This window comes from Macaca nemestrina, chromosome 17 (assembly GCF_043159975.1).
Source record: "Macaca nemestrina isolate mMacNem1 chromosome 17, mMacNem.hap1, whole genome shotgun sequence".
Taxonomy (NCBI): Eukaryota; Metazoa; Chordata; class Mammalia; order Primates; family Cercopithecidae; genus Macaca; species Macaca nemestrina.
In genome coordinates, this window is record NC_092141.1 from 72,392,944 (window position 1) to 72,414,009 (window position 21,066).

General features: G+C 37.9%; 1 protein-coding gene and 1 long non-coding RNA gene across 18 annotated transcripts in view; one reads left to right on the forward strand and one right to left on the reverse strand.

Moving 5' to 3' along the window:
• Positions 1 to 21,066, forward strand: part of LOC105483054 (tetratricopeptide repeat, ankyrin repeat and coiled-coil containing 2) — a 475,702-nt gene that overhangs the window by 327,367 nt on the left and 127,269 nt on the right. The gene's annotated exons all lie outside the window — the stretch shown is intronic.
• Positions 1 to 21,066, reverse strand: part of LOC105483051 (uncharacterized) — a 136,611-nt gene that overhangs the window by 87,015 nt on the left and 28,530 nt on the right. For all 4 annotated transcript variants that reach the window (XR_011615936.1, XR_988000.3, XR_011615935.1 and 1 more), the window contains exon 3: positions 7,319 to 7,419. This is a non-coding gene — a long non-coding RNA (uncharacterized lncRNA). The remainder of the gene's footprint in view (positions 1 to 7,318; positions 7,420 to 21,066) is intronic.

Genomic DNA, 21,066 nt, shown 5'->3' on the forward strand with positions numbered 1-21,066 from the left:
CAATTGATTTTTACCATATTGCTCTTGTATCCTAAAACCTTGCTAAACTCACGTATTAGTTCTAATGGCTTTTTTATAGATTCAGTAAGATTTTCTGCATAGATGATCATGTTGTCTGTAAATAAAGATAATCTTAGTTCTTCCTTTTTCTTGCCTTGCTACTCTGACTAGAACTAATACAATGTTGAGTAGAAACAGAGCAGAAATTCTTGCTTTTTCTTGATCTTAGGTGGAAAGCGTTCAGTCTTTCACCATTAGATATGTCAGTATGTTCTCCGTAGATGTTCTGTATCAGGTTAAGGAAGTTCTCTGCTGTTGTTAGTTTGTTGATAATTTTTTTTCAATCAGGAATTTATATTGGATTTTGTCAGAATTCCTCAACATCAATAGAAATTATATTTTTCTTTTTTAGTTAAAATATTGCAAAACACACTGATTGATATTTGAATCTAACTTCACATTCCTAAGAGAAAACCTACTTGGTCATGACTTTTTAATATGTTGATGGATTCAATTTGCTGCAATTTTGTATATACTCTTTTGCATTTATGTTCATAAGTGATATTGGTTTCTAGAGTTTTTTTAATGTCTTTGTCTGGTTTTAGTATCATGGTAATGGGAAAGTATTCCCTCTTTACATTTTTTTTAAAGCATTTCATTTGCATTCCATTGAAAATACTTTCTAATTTGTCTTTTGGCTTTTTCTTTGACTTACATATATTTACTTCTAGGGAACTTCCAGATATATTTCTGCTATCGATTCCAAATTTAATTTCACTGTTGTCAAAGAACATGCTTTGTATGACATGATTTCTCTTAAATTTATATAGAATTTTTTACGGCCCAAGATACAGTCTGTCTTCATAAATGTTTCATATGCAATTGAAAAGAATTTGCTATTTTACAGTAGACAGTTCTATAAATATCAAATAGGTCAAATTGTTTTTTTCAAGACTTTTATGTCCTTGCTGATTTTCTCTCTACTTGTTCCCTTAATCATTAGAACAGAGAGACTGAAATCTTTAACTGCAAAAATGGATTTTTTGGATTTCTGTATTACTCCTTGTAGTTTTTGCTCTTTGTCTTTGGAGTTTTGTTATTAGAGTGTGTATTTAGGACTGTTAGGTATTCTTGATGCATTGACCCAGTGATCATTAGGAAATGACCTTTTTTTTATCCTTGATGATGTTCTTTGCTCTGAAATTACTTTGTCTAATAATAAAAACCACTCCACCTTTCCATTATTTGTGTTAGCATATATTACTTATCTTTGTCCATGCCTTTAATTTTAGCCAATTTGTATATTTATATTTACAATGAGCTTCTTATTAACATCATAGTGATGGGTCTTGCTTTTTATCCAATCTGTCTTTGGCTTCTAATTGAAATTTAGATCATTTACTTTTTTTAATTAGGGGAGGTTTAAACTATCTTCTTGCTATTTGCTTTTCATTTTTCGTGTCTGTTCCTTGTTCTCATCCTGCTTTTCTTTATTTCACTACCACATTTTGATTATTTGTATGAGTATATTTTTATCTCCTTAATTAGCTGTACTCTTTATTTTTTGTTCACTGTTTGATGTATGCTATGTAGGTTTAACTTATTACAATGTACCCTCAAGTGACATACCATTTCATGTATAGTATAAGACCATTACAATAATTATGTCAGGAGTGCCCCTTGGTTCAAGGATTCCCTAGGAGGACTCACAGGACTCAACATGTAGTCATTACCACAGCTATGCTTTATTATAATGAAAGGATACAAAGGAAGATCAGCAAAGGGAAAAGCCACAAGGTGCAAGTCTGGAGGAAATTAGACCCAAGCTTCCAAGTACCCACTTCCAGTTAAGTCACACAACATACACTCAGTTCTTCCAGCAATTAGTTGTGACAACATGTGTGAAATACTGTATACCAGGAAAACTCATTAGTGATTCATTGCCCAAGATTTTTACTGGGGTGTGGTCATACAGACCCCCACCTTGCCTAACACATACCAGAATTCCAGGCTCCCAGAAGGGGAGCAGGTAAACCACATTGTTTGTACAAACTGTTTAGGTACAATGAGCCATTCTGTTCTGGGAATGGTAAGAGCCCTCCTGAAATCCAAATTCCCAGACTCCTGCTAGGAGTCAACCTTGTAAGCAAGCTTTCTAAAGGGAACAGCCTCAGACCTGTTATTTTATTTCTGCAAAATGTATTTTTCCGTTTGTCCCCTCCCAACCTCTATGTTGTTGTTGTCAGACATTTTACTTATATAAATGTTATATACCCCACAATACAGTGGTTAGTTATCTTTTAAAGAATTTTAACCAATAACATAAAAATCTTATATATTTATCCATGCAGTTACCATTTCTGGTGCTCTTCATTTCTTTGTGTTAATCCATATTTCCATCTGGTGTCTTTCCTTCTGCCTGAAGGACTTTAACATTTCTTGCATTATGGATTGGCTAGTGATTAATTTATTCAGCCTCTATATGTCTGTAAAGGTCATTATTTTAATATGATTTTTGAAATATTTGAAAGCTGTTTTCACTGGGTAAAGAATTCTAAGTTGACAGATTTTTTTTCCTTTCCATAATTTAAAACTATAAATCCACTGCCTTCTCACGTGTATTATTTGTGACAAGGAATCTGCTGTCATTCTTTCCTTTGTTCCTCTGTACTTAATGTCATTTCTTCTCTAGCTGCTTTTAAGATTTTTCTCTTTATCACTGTTTTAATCAATTTGATGTGCCTTAGTGTCATTTTCTTCATGTTTCTTGAACTTGAGGTTTATTGAACTTCTTGCATCGGTGGGCTTATAGTTTTCTTCAAATTTGGAAATTTTGTAGACATAGTTTTTTAAATATATTTTCTTTCTCCCACCTTCAGAGACTGCATTTGCAACTATATTTGGCCACTTGGAGTTATCTCACAGTTCACTGATGCTATTTTTATTTTGGAGGGTCCTTTTCTCTGTGTTTTTAATTTTGTGTAGTTTTTATTCCTGTGTCTTCAAGGTCATTCATCTTTTCCTCTGTAATGTCAAATGTGTCCCTAATTCTATCTAGTGTATTTTTTCATTTGAGATGGGTGTGTGTTTGTTTGTTTGTTTGTTTGTTTTGAGATGGACAAGCGAGTTTGTTTGCTCGCTCTGTCACCCAGCCTGGAGTACAGTGGCGCAATCTCGGCTCACTGCAACCTCTGCCTCCTGGGTTCAAACAATTCTCTTGCCTCAGCCTCCCGAGTAGCTGGATTACACATACCCGCCACCACACTTGACTAATTTTTGTATTTTTAGTAGAGATGGGGTTTTGCCATGCTGGCCAGGCTGGTCTCAAACTCCTGACCTCAGGTGATCTGCCCACCTCGGCGTCCCAAAGTGTTGGAATTACAGGCGTGAGTCACTGCACCCAGCCTCATTTCAGATGTTCTTGTTTTATATCTAGAAGTTCAGTTTGAGTCTTTATAGCTTCCATGTTCATACCTTTTGAGCATATTTAATATAGTAATAATCTGTTTTAAAATATTTCTCTACTAATTCTAACATCTGTCTTATTTATTAGTTTCAGTTGATTAATTTTGTTTCTCCTAAATATGAATCATATTTTCTTGCCTCTTTGCATGCCTGATAATATCTTTTTGGTTATCTGATGTGAATTATAGCTTGTTGGGTGTTAGAAATTTTCGTATTCTTATACATATTCTTAAGCTTTTTTCTGAAATGTTATTTGCAAACAATATGATCAGTTTTCTGTCTTGCCTTAATCATTTGTTAAGCAGGACCAGAGCAGCATGTATTCCAGATCTAATGGTTTACTACTACTGAAATAAGACCCTTCTGAGTATTCTACCGAATGTCCTGTGTATTTCTTTCTTTTCTATCTTTTCCTTTTTTTTTTTCTTGAGACAGAGTCTCGCTCTGTTGCCCAGGCTGGAGTGCAGTGGCATGATCTCAGCTCATTGCAGCCTCCATCTCCCGGGCTCAGGCAATTCTCCTGCCTCAGCCTCCTGGGTAGCTGGGACTACAGGTGAGTGCCACCATGCCCGGCTAAGTTTTTGTATTTTTAGTAGAGACAGGGTTTCACCATGGCCAGGCTGGTCTCAAACTCCTGACCTCAGGTGATCTGCCTGCCTCGGCTTCCCGAAGTGCTGGGATTACAGGAGTGAGCCACTGTGCCTGGCCGAATGTCCTGTAAATTTTTCCATTATGGCTGGTAAGAACAGGCAATATTTCTGGCCCTGTGTAAGAAGCGGATACTATTTTTTCTAATCTTGGATAGATCTTTTTCTCAACCTTGGGTAGTTTCCTCACATACACATGCTGGTAAGTACTCTGTTGATTACTCAAGGGTTAATTTCCACAGATCTCCAGAATTATTTCTGCATAGCTTTCTTCTTCCCAGAACTCTGTCCTTTGAACTCTCACTGCCTTGGTCTCCTGGGATTCTCAGCCCCACCTCCTCGAGTAAGGGAATATGTCAGATTCAGACTGGGTTCTCTCTCTGCATTGTTGAATCTCTGTGTGTTTTGGAATTTTCTAGATAGCTTTCTGTTATTGATTTCTAACAATTCCATTGTGGTCTGAGAGCAGATATTACATGCTTTCTATTCCTTTAAATTCATTAAGGTCTATTTTATGGTTCAGAATATGGTCTGGTTGGTACATACTCTGTGTGAACTTGAAAAGAATGTGCATTCTGCTCTTGTTGGGTAAGGTTATCTATGGATGTCAGTTATATTCAGGTTTTTGATGGTATTGTTGAGTTCAACTGTGTCCTTACTGATTTTTCTGCCTGTGGGATCTATTTCTGTTAAAAGGATGTTGAAATCTATATATGAGATCTATAAAGATCTTCATATGTTTCTGGAGAATTTACCCCTTTATCATTGTGTAATGCCCGTCCGTGTTCCTAATTGTTATCTGTTAGATCAATTCAGAATAAAAAAAAAATAAAAGTTTTTATCTTACCTTCACTTATTCCTTCTTTAGTGCTTTTCCTTCCTTTATGTCGATTTTAGTTTCTGACCTATATTATTTTCCCTCTCTAAAGAATTTTTCTTAACATTTCTTGCAAGGCAAGTCTGGCAACAAATTTCCTCAATTTTTATTTGTCCAAGAAAGTCTTTATTTCTCCTTTATTTCTGAAGGATAATTTCTCAAGGTACAGAATTCTAGGTTGGTGAGGTTTTCTCTCAACGTTTTAAATATTTTACTCCACTCTCTCCTTGCTTACATGGTTTCTGAGAAGTCACATATATGTAATTCTTATCTTTGTTCCTCTGTAGATGAGCCATTTTATAATCCGACTTCTTTCATGATTTGTTCTTTATCTGTAGTTTCAAAATGATATGCTTAAGTATAGCTTAGGGGGCATTTATTACAGTTGATGTTCTCCAACCATCTTGTGGTTTGGTGTCTGATATTAATTTGGGGGAAATTCTCAGTCATTATTGTTTCAAATATTTATTCTGTTCCTTTTTCTCTTTTTTTCTCCTTCTGGTATTCCCCATTATGCATATTTACACCTTTTGTAATTGTTCCACAGTCATTGGATATTTTATTCTGGGTTTTTTTCAGTCTTCATTCTCTTCATTTTTCAGTTTTGAAAGTTTCTATTGATACATCCTCAAAATCAGAGATTCTTTACTCTGATTTTGTCTGTTAATAGACCACATACAGACCATTAATAGTCCCATTAAAGGCATTCTTCACTTCTGTTGCAGTGTTTTTTAATCTCTAGCATTTCTTTTTTAGTTCTTCCATAGGATTTCCATCTCTTTGCTTACATTACCCACTATTGTTGCATGCCGTCTACTTTATCCATTAGCGCCTTTAACGTATTAATCATAGTTGTTTTAAATTCCCAGTCTGTGGATTACATCTCTGCCATGTGTGGTTCTGGTGCTCACCCTGTCTCTTCACGCTGTGTTCTTTGCCTTTTAGTATTCCTTGTACATTTTTCTTGTTAGCTGGATATGATCTACTGTGTGAAAGGAACTGCTGTAAATGGGCCTTTAGTATTAATCATTTGGTAGTGAGCTGTGGTGATAAGGAAGCGTTCTGTGGTTCAGTAGATGGGTCTCAGTTTTTTAGTGAGCTTGTGCCTCTGAACTATAAGCTTCATAAGTGTTCCTCAGGTATTGTTTTCCTTCCCCACTTCAGTGGAAGAGAGTTGGATATTTCCCTTCTCCCACATGGAATGCTTCCCTTCAGTTAGGCACTGTTAGTACTCTAGCAGGTTGGGCTCTGGTGAACTAGGTTCCCCTGAAGGAGGCCTTGTTAAGAGCATTGTGCTTTGGCATATTTCAAAATGGTTACTTTTCCCCTTCTTCTGCCAGAAGCTTGAGAGGATTTTTCTTCAGTATTTACTGTGAGAACCTGGTTGGGCTCTTAGAGGTAAGTCACACAAAATGGTGGCGGCCCCCATCTCTGAGTGCCCCTGGAGTTGTTAACTCTCAGACTTGTCCACATGGAGCCTCCAGCAGTTTGTCACCAGCAAGTCAGGTTTTCCTACCCTCGCTCTGTATTTTCCACTCTGGTAAGCTGTGACTCCCTGACTGTACTCAGTGGTTTGCCCTGTGCCCTCACCTCTTATAGATCCTAGAATTGCTGGAATTGCTATTTTTCAGTCTGTTCAGGTTTTTACTTGTTGTTAGGATGAAGTGGTGACTTCCAAGCTCCTTACATGTGAAACTGGAAACTGGAGATCTCCCTTCTTACACTGTGGCCTGGAAATGCTTTCAAGGCAATAAGTGGGCAGTCACAGGATTTGCCTCTTTTGTTTTCCATCTGTGAGGAATCACTGTTTTTCATTGCCTTATGTCTGCTGTCTTAAAACCTATTTCATATATTTTGTGTAAAGGTTTGTTTATTGTTTAGGTGGGAGGGTTAATCTGGTCCTGGTTACTCCATCTTGGCCAGAAGTGGAAATTCATGTCAAATTTTTAAAAAGAATATTACAGATGGAGCAGACCAGAACATAAACCAGTGTCTCATTAGAAAGTAACTGTCTTGGTAGTTAGAATTGGGTTCTCTGTAAGCTCCAATGCATATTGTACTTACAATAATGAAGAATTAAATGAGTCATTGTTTACATAACAATAAACTTCACATGTAGCATTAGCAAGACTTTAGTTCCTAAATGGATGGATGTGGATCCAGCCTTCTCAATAACTTTTCTAAATGAAAGTGAGTCTTAAAAAAAAAAAAAAAATTCATACTGTCCTCTCTAAATAGTAACTCTGAGGCATTTTCCGCCTTCCCCCAGCTTCCTATAGGAAATACTGTTCACTGATTATCAATGCCTTGGCTAGTATCCATGTCTTACCTGTGACATGCACAGAGCCTGGAAAACATTTTTTCTTCCCTCTCTTGTTATTTAATAGTCTTCTTGTTTATGATGGTAGCCTTTAAACAGGGAATGTATTCCTGAAAGATGGCAAACAAATGATTCATTTTCTTTTATTATTATAGTACAGAGGAGTGATTTTCAAAGACTGGGTTTGCCCCCTTAACTGTCTTCCCCTAGCCTTCCTGTTCTACTAAAACCAAGTCTGTACACATTTCTCTGCAGTTGAGAGTGGAAATCATATTAGCTTTATTCACAAATCCGTTTACTAAACATTATGGGATGTATATCCCCTCTGACAAGAACTGTAGTGACACATTACTAGGCTGGGTGATTATGGTGGGGTGAGTTAATGAGATGCAACGGTAGCAGCATAGGGGTGGACATCATCATGTCAGATACAGATATTTGGTGGCTTTATACAGAAGAAATGTGAGAGATGCAAGATTATCCATTAAAATAAAAGCAAAACATCTTGAGAACCTAAATTATATGGCTATCATTCATTAAGAATTTACTAGGTTCTGAGTAAGGACTTAACATACATTTCCCCATTTAACCCTATCAGGTAGATGCTCTTATTATCCTCATTTTACAGATGACAAAACTGAGGCTTAGAGTGAACCAGCAACCCCTCCAAGATTACAGCACTGTAAATAACAGTGGAATGGGAAAAGAGGAAAGGGATTATATCTAAGAGACATTCCTCAAGAATAATTGATAAGACCTGTGACAAATTAATTGTAATGATTAAGGAGGAAGAAATTATGGGTAAGTCCCAAGTTTCTATCTTGGAAGACCAGACAGATATGGTGTTTCATTAACTGTGGTGACAAATGGAAGAGAACGAATAGATTAAGGTAAGTGAGATAAATTTAGCTTTAAACATTTTAAGTTTGAGATTTCTGTTGGATATCCAAGGTGATAACTTTTCTAAGTTGTTGGAAATGCTGTACAGGACCAAGGTCTAGAATAGAATAAACTTGGGCACCATCACCCCTTAGATTGTGTGAAAGCCACTAGTCTCTTCCTTTGAGATTGATAAGAAAAAAGCAATAAAATATAGAACCTAGGATTGGCAGTATTTTAAAGATGGACAGAAAGCAGGAATCATTGAAGATATGTCAGGAGGAGAAGACAGGAAAAGAACTGGAAGAAAGTGTTGTCACGTTAAACCCAAGAAAGGAGGCTATTTCAAAAAGTGGGGATGGGTAAACAGTGTGAAATACTAAAAAGTGATTAAGAAGGATAAAGACTGAAAATAAATAATTTGATTTAACAGAAAGTCTTTAGTGACTTTAACTAAAACAATTAGAGCAGAGTATTTTGGATGGAAGCCAGGCTATAAATTATTGCTATGAAAGTGAAAATTGCAAACATGGTTCTCTCCAAACTTTGGGTGGTAAAAGGAAGAATGGAGTTGAAGAACCAACATCAAAGGGAAGATGGCTCAAAAAGGGTCAATATGTTTTTGTATCCTTTTTGTTTAGTTTTGTTTTAAATAAGTGTGTGTGGGAGGGGGTGATTATGATTACACTGGATGTCTCTGTTGGCTTGATGATATGGATGGTGATAACAGCTAACACAGTTAACAGCCAGACACTGTCCTAAGCACATCACATGTATTAACTCATTTTATCTCCACAGTATCATTAACACTATTTTAAACATGAGGAAACTGAAATATCAATAACATAAGCAGAGCTTGCACAGAGATAGGATGCAAACTGAGGCAGCCTGACTCCAAGTCCACAGTTTTACCCTCCCTGCTGTATGTTTCTCTGCTCACCCAAAAAAGTGATTCTGCTTTATTTATTCTAATTTTCTTAACAGAATGTATCTAGAGTGAACACTTCTCAGACCATTATCTTTAGACTGTGTTTTAGGACCTGATTCAAATTGCTTTCCATTCTTCAAAAACTTATTTCCTGGGATAGGAATAGCTGCCCACTCTAGTCCTATTCCTGAGCACAAAGAATAAACAGACTTGACTCTTGTAAATGGAAGAATGAGCCCTTCCAGAAACTCAGTAGAAAAATGAGCTCCTACCATGGTTTAAGTATTAAGAAAAAATAAGTGTGTGTTTTGCCTTTTGTTTGGTGTTAATGTGATACCAGATTTTGTCTGAAGCACCTGTGTTTTCCCTGTTTTGTGTAGAGAATAGCATGCATGGCATGAACCCCAAAGATAAGCCCCAAATTATCTTTTGCTCAAAGGAATAGAGGTACTTAGAGGCTAGACTTTATAGTCATTATAGAAGAATGTGAGGAAATACAACTCTACTTTTATTTGCACCAGACTTTGGCTGTGTTACACACACTTTCTTCTGCCAGTCCTGTGACTGACTTCTTTTTAAATGATTCATGGTTGTTTTCCATGAATAAATATGCATTAGTCAAGATCCAGTTAGAGCCCCCACTTCCCCTTCCCCTCTTTCTCCTAGCTGCAGCTGTTGATATTTGCATTTGACTGGACAGATGTGTTAGCCATAATGCGTTTTTGTTTTTTAAAGGTTTACACTTTGCCTTAGTTGAAGAAAGATAAGGTTTTTTTTTCGTGGGTCCCACCTCCCACCACCACCCCCCCAGCCCAGAGTGCAGTGGCATAATCATAGTTCACTACAGCCTCGACCTCTTGGACTCAAACTATCCTCCCACCTCAGGCTCAGACTACAGCCACATGCCATCATACCCAGCTAATTTTTGTATTTTTGTAGAGACTAGGTTTTGCCATGTTATCCAGGCTCATCTTGAACTCTTGGGCTCAAGTAGTCTTCCCGCCTTAGCTTCCCAGAGTGCTGGGATTATAGGCATGAGCCACTGTACCCAGCCCCTAAATTTTCCTTATAAACCTAGATATATAATTATAATTATTGATGATCTCACAGAAACTTTCCTAGAAAGAATTCATTTGTCTGCCATAAGCCTAATTTACATTGAAGAGACAGACACAGTGATTAAAGACTGGAGGAGTTCTTAAATCCTTAAAGAAACTACTAGGCCAGGCGTGTTGGCTCATGGCTGTAATCCCAGCACTTTGGGAGGCCAAGGCTGGCAGATTGGTTCAGTTCAGGAGTTCGAGACCAGCCTGGTAACATGGTGAAACCCTGTCTCTACAAATAAATACAAAAATTAGCCCGGCATGGTGGCATGTGCCTGTAGTCCCAGCTACAGGAGGCTGAAATGGGAAGATTGCTTGAGCCTGGGAGGTCGAGACTGCAGTGGGCTGTGATCACACTACTGCACTCCATCCAGCCTAGGTGACAGAGTAAGACCCTGTCTCTTAAAAAAAAAAAAAGAAAGAAAGAAACTACTTTCCCAAGTTTATCTTATTTGTGTGCCCTATTAGAATGCTTTTCCTTTTTATGTTTTTCCCAAAACATTTTATTAGAAAAATTTCCAGATATACAAAATGAAAGAATTTTACAACAAACACTCATATGCCCACTATCTTGATTTCATCATAAACATTTTCTGTCTCATTTTGTCACATCTGTTCATCTGCCTATCTCTTTATGCACCTATCATTTTTTATGCATTTCAAAGTAAATTGCAGCTATCAGTATACTTCACTGGAATGCTTCTAGAAGGGTGAAGTGGTCTTCCTGCTCTGTTGCTGCCTTGGCTCTACCATTTTCTGGGTTCTGTGGATAAGAAAGTCACATTCTGTTGCTAAGTGGTATGGATTAATTCATCTTTTTTCCTTAGCTCAGCTTTAGTTGTGATGATAACTTGTCACTGAATTACTTCAGTGGTTTCTGCCTTAGAAAATCTCTTGGAAACCAGCAGATATTCAAAATAAAGCAACATTTGTTTAGGCATGTGAACCCCACAGAGAATAGTCATTACATTCATCCCCATAATGCAGGCCAACAGTACTTTCTTGTTCATGTGTTCTAAATTTGTAGTTGAGTACATAGAAAGTAGGGCTTTCTTTTGTCATATTGATCTGATAAAAGCCCTAGGTTTTGAGGTACAGGAACCATCCATTTCTGGGCTGTTCTTGGTGTCTACAGTTGTTTTGCCATATGGTACTGGGCTAATTTTGTCTGTGTTCCTCTCTTGAGGCTTTTGTGAATTAATTACGTTTTTAGAAAATTTTTAAAATAACTTTTTAAAATGTCAAAGCTTTCTCAGTAGAATAAAATATGATGAGGCATTATGTCAACATGAGAACAAGTTATCTTAATAGACTATTTCTCAGAAACTGAAATCTTTGAGTCTATACTTATTCCATGTTATAAATTAGCATTAGTCATATTCGTGAAAGCCTCCTTTGAAACAACATGTAAAGTTATCTTGGACCTGAAGAGATAAGTCTATTTAGAAAGCAGCTAAGTCTCTGAATAGTTCTCCGCTCTGGAAAGGTCATCTCTGGCCAAGCATGAAATTCCTAAAGGGAAGTACAAAGAGAGGTAAGGGAAAAGAAGCTGGCTTAGCTAGTCATATAAGCCTAATCAATTCTGGTCATCAATGGGATAACTCATGCCACATTCAGATTTAATAATCAAATCCTTTAGAACAAATACAACATAATATAATAGAAAAGGCCTGGCTTTTAGAGTGAGAACTAGGTTTGGGGTCTAGTTCTTTAACTGTGTGGCCTTGCATCCCTATAGGCCTAATTAGACTCATCTATAAAAATGCTATAAGAATTTTATGAGGGACCCATAGTTCCTTTTGTCAGGAGAACCCACAACTGAGGCAGTCCTGGGTGAGGTTTATCTCCCCTCCCTTTTTACCTCCCCAAGTCATGGAGCCAGCTGATCTTTCTGTTTCCTCTTTCCTCCCTAAGACTACTTGACCAGAGCTCAGTACATCTGTTCTGAATGTCTGCTCCTCCATCAAGGTCTCTCAGATGCCCAAGAAACCCCCTGAGTGGTTAGCTACCTCCTGCTATCAAATGACATCACAGAAAAGCAGAGTATGAAGCTCTAAGAATCAATCCTTGCACTGAAGCAACCATTAAGCTGGCAAAAAATGACAAAATCATCTTTTTCAGAATTCTAGAGTCTAATCAAAACTTAAAGCTACAAGAGGAGTGCTTAGTGAAGAAAGAGGTTACTCAATTTCAGCATTTAATGAAATCTGTCAGATCACTGGCTGACCACTGAGATAACAGAAGAGAGACTTCAGTGACCACACACAATAAGGAGTAGAGTCATCGCAAAAATTGTTTGCAAAAGTCACTAAAGGGACAACAGTAGGGCCAAAATAAGCAACAACAGAAAACCCTGTGAAGGAGATAGAATCTGATATCCAGAGTTACCACATTATAATATTCAGAAGGCACAGTTTTTGATAAAAAATGACAAGGCATACAAAGAAATAGGAAAGTATGGCCTATTCAAAAATAAATTGACAGAAACCATTGCTGAGGAAGCTAAGACATTGGACTTATCAAAGAAAGACTTTAAATCAACTGTATTAAATAGGCTCAAAGAGCTAAAGGAAACCATGGGTGGAAGGATACCAGGAGAACAATGTATGAGCAAATAGAGTATATCAACAGAGACAGAAATTATAAAAAGGAAACAAATAGAAATTCTGGAGTTGGAAAGTATAATAGATAAAATTTAAAATTCACCAGAGAAGTTCAACAGAGTTGAGTAGGCAGAAGAAACAGTGAACTTGAAGATAAACAGTTGGAATTATTCAGTCTAAAGAAGAGAAAGAAAAAATAATATAGAAAGATGAACAGAGCCTACAAGATCCACGGAACATCATCAAGTTTACAAATGCACACTTGAGAGTCTCAGAAGAAGAGAAAGTGAACGGGTCAGAAAAAATATAAAAAGCAAACAAACTTGAGCTAATAACATGTATTCAGTAAAGTTGCAGGATACAATATCAGCTCACAAAAAGCAGTTATGTTTCTTCTATATACTATATTAAGGTTTAATGTTGTTAAGATATTGGTACTACCCAAAGCAGTCTACACATACAACACAATCCTTAACAAAATTCCAATAGCCTGTTGGGCAGAAATGGAAAAGAAAATTCTCAAATTCACATGGACGTGCAAGGGCCCTGAATAGCCAAAATGATATTGAAAAAGAAGAACAAAGTTGGAAGTGTCAAACGTCCCAATTTCAAAACATCCTAAAGCTATATTAATCAAAACACTGTGATACTGGCATAGGAATACACATAAAGGCCAATGTAATACAATTGAAAGTCCAGAAATAAACCCTATACATCTATAGCCAATTGCTTTTCAACAAGGGTGCTAAGTCTAGGAAAGAATAGTCTGTTCAGCAAATGGTGCTGGGACAACTGGATATCTACCTGCAAAAGAATGAAGTTGGGCCCTACCTCACACCATACAGAAAAATCAACTCAAAATGAATCAACAGCCTAACCTACAGATACATAAGAGCTACAACTATAAGACTCTTAGAAAAAGAGTACAGGAAAAATCCTCATGACCTTAGATTGGGCAAAAGATTCTTAGCTATTACACCAAAACCATGAGGAACAACAGTAACCAAAATAATATTTTGAACTTCATTAAAATTAACTTTGTGTATCAAAGGACACTACGAAAAAAATGAAAAGACAGCCCACAAAATGGGAGGTAATATTTGCAAATCATGTATCTGATAAGGATCTAGTATCCAGAATATATAAAAAACTCCTACAAATGAACAACAGAAAGACAACCCAATTTAAAAATGAATAAATGACTTGAGTAGACATTTTTCAAAGAAGATACACAGACCTCTAGCTTATGAAAAGATGTTCAGCATCATTAGTCATTAGGGAATGCAAATTAAAATCACAGTGAGATACTATTTTACACCCACTAAGATGGCTATAATAAAAACAAAAATAAACTAACAAGTATTAATGAGGATTTGGAAAAATATGAACTCTTGTACATTGCTGGTGGGAATGTAAAATAGGACAGCCACTGTCGAATAGTTAAACATAGAATTGCTATATGATCCAATAATTTCATTTTTAAGTATCTGCGCCAAAGAATTGAAAACAGGAGCTCAAATACATACCCAGGAATATACAGAGCACCACTATTCACAGTAGCCAAAGGTAGAAACAATCCAAATATGCATCAGTGGATGAATGGATCAGCATCATGGTATATACGTACAATGTATGTTACTCAACCATCAAAAGGAATGAAGTACTGATACAAGCTACAACATGAATGAACCTTGAATTACGCTAAGTGAGAGAAGACAGACAGAAAATGTCACATCTCATGTGTGAGATATCCAAATAAGTAAATCCACAGACATAAAAAGCAAATTGCTGTTTTCCAGAGACGTGGGAAGGGAGCAGTGGAGAATAACTCTTTAGTAATATAGGGTTTTCTTTTGCAGCAACAAAAATGTTTTGGAACTAGATAGAAGTGGCAGTTGTGCAATATTGTGAATGTACTAGATGCCATTGAATTGTACACTTTAAAGTGGTTAATTTTACATTTCACCTTGATTTTTAAAAATTCTGTGAAGAATATATATAAAAATCTACAATCGTGAGATTTCCCTTTTTATTTATTTATTTTATTTTACTTTAAGTTCCAAGATACAAATGCAGAACTTATAGGTTTGTTACGTAGGTATACATGTGCCATGGTGGTTTGCTGCACCTATCAACCCAGCATCTAGGTTTTAAGCCCCACATGCATTAGTTATTTGTCCTAATGCTCTTCCTCCTCTTGTCCCCACATCCCCCGACTGGCCATGGTGTGTGTTGTTTCCCTCCCTGTGTCCTTGTATTCTCATTGTTCAACTCCCACTTATGAGTGAGAACATGTGGTGTTTGGTTTTCTGTTTCTGCGTTAGTTTACTGAGGATGAAGTCTTCCAGCTTCATCTTTGTCCCTGCAAAGGACATGATCTCATTCCTTTTTATGGCTGCATAGTATTCCATGGTACATATATACCACATTTTATTTATCCAGTCTATCATTGATGGGCATTTGGGTTGATTCCATATCTTTGCTATCGTAAATAGTGCTGCAGTAAACATATGCGTGCATGTGTCTTTACAGTAAAATGATTTATGTTGCTTTAGGTATAGTAATGGGATTGCTGGGTTAAATGGTATTTCTGATTCTAGATCCTTTGAGGAATCGCCACACTGACTTCCACAGTTTTTGAACTAATTTACATTCTCACCAACAGTGTAAAAGCGTTCCTGTTTCTCCACAGCCTCACCAGCATCTATTGTTTCCTGACTTTTTAATAATTGCCATTCTGACTGGTGTGAGATGATATATCATTGTGGTTTTGATTTGCATTTCTCTAATGGTCAGTGATGTTAAGCTTTTTTTTTTTTTTTTTTTTGTATGCTTGTTGGCTGCATAAATGTCTTCTTTTGTGAAGTGTCTATTCATATTCTTTGCCCACTTTTTGATGGGGTTGTTTTTTTTCTCGTAAATTTGTTTAAGTTCCTTGTAGATTGTGGATATTAGACCTTTGTCAGATGGGTAGGTTGCAAAAACTTTCTCCCATTCTGTAGATTGCCTATTCACTCTGATGATGGTTTCTTTTGCTGTGCAGAAGCTCTTTAGTTTAATTAGATCCCACTTGTCAATTTTGGCTTTTGCAGCAATTGTTTTTTGCATTTTTATCATGAAGTCTTTGCCCATGCCTATGTCCTGAATGGTATTATCTAAATTTTCTTCTAGGGTTTTTATGGTTTGGGATTTTACATTTAGGTCTTAAATCCATCTTGAGTTAATTTTTGTCTAAGGTGTAAGGAAGGGGTCCAGTTTCAGTTTTCTGCATATGGCTAGCCAGTTTTCCCAGCACCATTTATTAAATAGGGAGTCCTTTCCCCATTGTTTGTTTTTGTCAGGTTTGTCAAAGATCAGATGGTTGTAGATGTGTGGTGTTATTTCTGAGGTCTCTGTTCTGTTCCATTGGTCTGTATGTATGTTTTGGTACCAGCACCATGCTATTTTGGTTACTATAGCCTTATAGTATAGTTTGAAGTCAGGTAGCATGATGCTTCCAGCTTTGTTCTTTTTGCTTAGGATTATCTTGGCTATACAGGCTCTTTTTTTGTTCCATATGAATTTTAAAGTAGTTTTTTCTAATTCTGTGAAGAATCTCAATGGTAGTTTGATGGGAATAACATTGAATCTATAAATTACTTTGAGCAGAATATCCATTTTCATAATATTGATTCTTACTATCCATGAGCATGGAATGCTTTTCCATTTGTTTATGTCCTTTCTTATTTCCTTGAGCAGTGGTTTGTAGTTCTCCTTGAAGAGGTCCTTCACATCCCTTGTTAGCTGTATTCCTAGGTATTTTATTCTCTTTGTAGTGATTGTGAATGGGAGTTCATCCATGATTTGGCTCTCTGCTTGTCTAATGTTGGTGTCTAGGAATGCTTGTGGTTTTTGCACATTGATTTTGTATCCTGAGACTTGCTGAAGTTGCTTATCAGCTTAAGGAGTTGTTGGGCTGAGATGATGGGGTTTTCTAAATACAGAATCATGTCATCTGCAAACAGACAATTTGGTTTCCTCTCTTCCTATGTGAATATGCTTTACCTCCTTCTCTTGCCTGATTGCCCTGGCCAAAACTTGCAATAGTCTGTTGAATAGGAGTGGTGAGAGAGGGTATCCTTGTCTTGTGCCAGTTTTCAAAGGGAATGCTTCCAGCTTTAGCCCATTCAGTATGATATTGGCTGTGGGTTTGTCATAAATAGCTCTTATTATTTTGAGATATGTTCCATCAATACTTAGTTTATTAAGAGATTTTAGCATGAAGGGATGTTGAATTTTATCAAAGGCCTTTTCTGTATCTGTTGAGATTATCATGTGGTTTTTGTCATTGGTTCTGTTTATGCGATAGATTGTGTTTATTGATTTGCATATGTTGAACCAGTCTTGCGTCCCAGGGATGAAGCCGACTTGATTGTGGTGGGTAAGCTTTTTGATGTGCTGCTGGATTTGGTTTGCCAGCATTTTATTGAGGATTTTTGCATCAGTATTCATCAGGGATATTGGCCTAACATTTTCTTTTTTATTGTGTCTCTGCCAGGTTTTGGTATAAGGATGATGCTCACCTCATAAAATGAGTAAAGGAGGAGTTCCTCCTTTTTAATTGTTTGGCAAAGTTACCAGCTCCTCTTTGTACCTCTGGTAGAATTCGGCTGTGAATCCATCTGGTCCTGGACTTTTTCAGTTGGTAGGCTCTTAATTGCTACCTCAATTTCAGAACTTGTTACTGGTCTATTCAGGAACTCAACTTCTTCATGGTTCAGCCTTGGGAGGGTATATGTGTCCAGGAGTTTATCCATTTCTTCTAGATTTTGTAGTTTATTTGCATAGAGGTGTTTATACTATTCTCTGGTGGTAGTTTGTATTTCTGTGGGGTCAGTGGTGATATCCCTTTCATCGTTTTTTATCGTGTCTATTTGAGTCTTCTCTCTTTTCTTATTAGTCTTGCTAGCGGTCTATTTTGTTAATTTTTTCAAAAACCAGCTCCTAGATTAATTAATTGTTTGAAGGATTTTTCATGTCTCTTTACTCTTCAGTTCTGCTCTGATCTTAGTTATTTCTTGTCTTCTGCAAGCTTTTGGATTTGTTTGCTCTTGCTTCTCTAGTTCTTTAATTGTGATGTTAGGGTGTCAATTTGAGATCTTTCTGGCTTTCCGATGTGGGCATTTAGTGCTATAAATTTCCCTCTTGACACTGCTTTAGCTGTGTCCTAGAGATTCTGGTAAGTTATGTCTTTGTTCTCCTTGGTTTCAGAGAACTTCTTGATTTCTGCCTTAGTTTAATTATTTACCCAGGAGTCATTCAGGAGCAAGTTGTTCAGTTTTCATGCAGTTGTTTGGTTTTAAGTGAGTTTCTTAATCCTGAGTTCTAATTTGATTGCACTGTGGTCTGAGAAACTGTTTTTTGTTATTTCAGTTATTTTGCATTTGCTGAGGAGTGTTTTACTTCCAATTATGTGGTTGATTTTAGAATAAGTGCCATGTGGCACTGAGAAGAATGTATATTCTGTTGATTTGGAGTGGAGAGTTCTGTAGATGTCTATCACGTCCACTTGATCCAGAGCTGAGTTCAAGTCCTAAATATCCTTGTTAATATTCTGTCTCATTGGTCTGTCTAATATTGACAGTGGGGTATTAAAGTCTCCCACTATTACTGTGTAGGTCTCTAAGAACTTGTTTGATGGTCTTTGTAGGTCTCTAAGAACTTGTTTGATGAATCTGGATGCTCCTGTATTGGGTGCAATGTATTTAGGATAGTTCTTATTGTTGAATTGATCCCTTTACCATTACATAATGCCCCCTTTGTCTTTTTTGATCTTTGTTGGTTTAAAGTCTGTTTTGTCAAAGACTAGGATTTGACAAAAATTTGCAACCCCTTCTTTTTTTTGCTTTCCATTTGCTTGGTAAATTTTCCTCCATCCCTTTATTTTGAGCCTATGTGTGTCTTTGCACATGAGATGGGACTCCTGAATACAACACACTGATGGGTCTTGACTCTTTACCCAATTTGCCAGTCTGTGTCAGGTTTTCTTTGTTTTGAGATGAAGCCTCACTCTGTTGCCCAAGCCAGAGTGCAGTCGCATGATCTCGACTCACTGCAGCCTCCACCTCCCAGGTTCAAGGGATCCTCCTGCTTCAGCCGCCCTAGTAGCTGGGATTACAGGCATGCGCCACCATGCCCGGCTAATGTTTATATTTTTAGTAGAGACGGTTTTGCCATGTTGGCCAGGCTGGTCTCGAACTCCTGGACTCAGGTGATCCACCTGCCTGAGCCTCCTAAAGTGCTGGGATTATAGGCATGAGCCACTGTGCCCGGCCGTCTGTGTCTTTTAATTGGAGCATTTAGTCCATTTACATTTAAGGTTAATATTGTTATGTGTGAATTTGACCCTGTCATGATGCTATCTGGTTATTTCACACACTAGTTGATGCAGTTTCTTCGTAGTGTCATTTGTCTTTATATTTTGGTGTGTTTTTGAAGTAGCTGGTACCAGTTTTTCCTTTCCATATTTAGTGCTTCCTTCAGGAGCTCTTGCAAGGCAGGCCTTGTGGTGACAAAATCCCTCAGCATTTGCTTATCTGGAAAGGATTTTATTTCTCCTTTGTTTATGAAGCTTAGTTTGGCTGGATGTGAAATCCTGAGTTGAAAATTCTTTAAGAATGTTGAATATTGGCCCCCACTGTCTTCTGGCTTGTAGGGTTTCTGCTGAGAGGTCTGCTGTTAGTCTGATGGGCTTCCCTTTGTAGGTGACCTGGCCTTTCTCTCTGGCTGCCCTTAACATTTCTTCCTTCATTTCAACCTTGGAGAATCTGATGATTATGTGTCTTGGGGTTGATCTTCTCGTGTAGTATCTTACTGGGGTTTTCTGTGTTTCTTGAATCTGAATGTTGGCCTGTCTTGCTAGGCTGGGGAGGTTCTCCTGGATAATATCCTGAAGCGTGTTTTTCAACTTGGTTCCATTCTCCTCTTCTCTTTCTGGTTCCCCAGTTAATCATAGGTTCGGTCTTTTTACATAGTCCCATATTTCTAAGAGGTTTTGTTTCATTCCTTTTCATTCTTTTTTCTCTAATCTTGTCTGCATGCCTTATTTTGACAAGATGGTCTTGATATCTTTCTGCTTGGTTGATTCAGCTGTTGATACTTGTGTATGCTTCACAAAGTTCTCGTGCTGTGTTTTTCAGCTCCATCAGGTCATTTATGTTCCTCCCTAACCCGGTTAGCAACTCCTATAACCTTTATCAAGGTTCTTAGCTTCTTTGCATTGGGTTAGAACATGCTACTTTAGCTCAGCGGAGTTTATTACCCACCTTCTGAAGCCGACTTCTATCAATTCGTCCATCTCATCCTTCATCCAGTTCTGCGCCCTTGCAGGAGAGGCATTGCGATCATTTGGAGGAGAAGAGACACTCTGGCCTTTTGAGTTTTCAGCATTTAGCATTAATTCTTTCTCATCTTTATGAGTCTGTCTAGTATTGATCTTTGAGGCTGCTGACCCTCGGATGGGGTTTTTGTGGGTATTTTGTTGTTGATGCTGTTGTTGCTTTCTGTTTGCTTGTTTTTCTTCCAATGGTCAGGTCCCTCTTTTGTAGGGCTGCTGCAGTTTGCTTGGGGTTCACTTCAGGCCCTATTCATCTGGTTCGCTCCTGTGCCTGGAGATGTCGCTTGAGGAGGCTGAAGAGCAGCAAAGATGCGTGCCTGCTCCTTCCTCTGGGATCTCTGACCTCGAGGGGCACCGACCTGATGCCAATAGGAACACTTCTGTATAGGGTGTCTGACAACCCCTGTTGGAGATTCTCACCCAGTTGGGTGGCACGGGGAGCAGGACCTGTTTATTAACAAAGCACTTTGACTGTCCCTTGGTGGACAGGCTGTGCTTTGCTGTGTAGGGGGCCTTGTCTGGGCTGCCTGGATTCCTCAGAACTATGCAGGAGCAAAGACTAAGTCTGCTGGTCCATGGAGACTGTGACCACCCCTTCACCTAGGGGCTCAGGCCCAGGGAGATTAGAGTTCTGTCCTGGAGTCCCTGGCTGGAGTTGTTGGAGTTCCTGCAGGGAGGCCCCGCCCAATGAGGGAGAATGGGTCAGGCCTGAAGAGGCACTCTGTCCGCAGTCCACAACAGCCAGTGTGTTCAGCTATGGAGGACACCTCTTGGAACCAAGCCATCCAGCTTCCCTTGCTCCAGCAGGGGAAAAACGCAGCCTAGAGCTATAGAGATGGCTGCTGCCCTTCCCCTGCCCAGGAAGCTTA